The sequence below is a fragment of the Octopus bimaculoides genome, chromosome 30, assembly GCF_001194135.2.
Source record: "Octopus bimaculoides isolate UCB-OBI-ISO-001 chromosome 30, ASM119413v2, whole genome shotgun sequence".
In the NCBI taxonomy this organism is placed as follows: domain Eukaryota; kingdom Metazoa; phylum Mollusca; class Cephalopoda; order Octopoda; family Octopodidae; genus Octopus; species Octopus bimaculoides.
In genome coordinates, this window is record NC_069010.1 from 2382701 (window position 1) to 2384055 (window position 1355).

The following is a 1355-nucleotide window of genomic DNA, read 5'->3' on the forward strand; positions in this document are numbered from 1 at the left end:
CAGCACGGTCCCTAACGCGCAGTCGCTAGCTAGTCTTGAGTGGTCGATCCTAACCCTAACCCTATCCCTAACCCTAACCCTAACCCTAACCCTAACCCGCGTGTGCAAATGAATACGTGTTTAGGATTAGGGTTAGGATCGACCACTCACGACTAGCTAGCCCGGACGCGCGACTGCGCGTTCGGGACCGTGCTGCTTTAGTAGTACCCGACTTAACTGCTTCCCCGAAATTGTTTGGTCTTATGCCAAAATTTGAAATCAGTATAATAATCTGACAGAATTTTTATTGTTTTTTTTTATCAATTTCGTTAAATGTTTTCATTAAATTTCTTTAAATGTTTTCCTTGTAAAAAGCAGTAATGACACAAAAAAATGGAAATTATAAGTACCCTGACCCCCTGGTATAGAGACTTCATTTATTATCACATATTTCAGCATTTCGCACGTTAAACTAGCTGGGTACAACAGTCCAGAGGGATGTACTGGCATAGCATATATATATATAGCAGAACAAGTTTTATTATAAAAATACAAATAAACAGAACCACTTGAAGTTTATTTACTCCTCTTTCTGTAATTATTGTGGGTTAGAGAGAATTCGTGTAGAAACTTCGTTTAGTTATCGCATAGTTTTCTATTTCACATCTTCCCGTAACTGGAAATACATACAGTCTAGAACAGGGTAAGGAATCTACTGGTATATAACAAGGAAAGATTTATTATATTAAAAAAAAAAGTGAGGAAGAAACACATAATTGAATTTAATTGCACCTCTTTCTGTAATTAGGGTGGGTTATGTATGATGAATGTAACTGCATGGCCTAGTATTTGGGGTGTTACATGTTCGTGATCGTATGATTGTGGCTTCGATCTTTGGACCGGGCAGTGCGTTGTGTTCTTGAGCAAAGCACTTTATTTCACCTGGTTCCAATCCGCTCAGCTTTAAATGAATCCCGTTCTGGGGGAGTTTTGTAACTCAGTCACTTAACACGTCATGGAAAACGAATTAAGCTTCGGCTTTATGAGTTTTAGAGCTCATGGCAGATTTAATGTACGCTGAGTTTCTGCATAATCTTCGTTTATTATATAGTGTAGTGACACCTTATAGCAGACGACTGTTATATGTTCAATGTCCGGAGTTTTATCCACGCATGCGCAGGGACTAGTTCCGGAAGGAATACAGGAAGAGTCTCATGCGCATGCGTAGAGTTCAACACCCAGTTTTGGCGCCTTTTCTCAGTCTCTTCGTTGACTGATCTCCGTCGAGCCAAGACGTCCAACAGAGCTCTCTCACATGTCAGCACCAGAGCTTCACAAATAACCACGGAAATCATTCAGGAGGCGTCTCAGTAACC

General features: G+C 40.4%; 1 protein-coding gene across 1 annotated transcript in view; it reads left to right on the plus strand.

The window, feature by feature from the left end:
* LOC106879943 (geranylgeranyl transferase type-2 subunit alpha) overlaps positions 1-1355 on the plus strand; it is a 34004-nt gene that overhangs the window by 2001 nt on the left and 30648 nt on the right. The window lies entirely within an intron of this gene.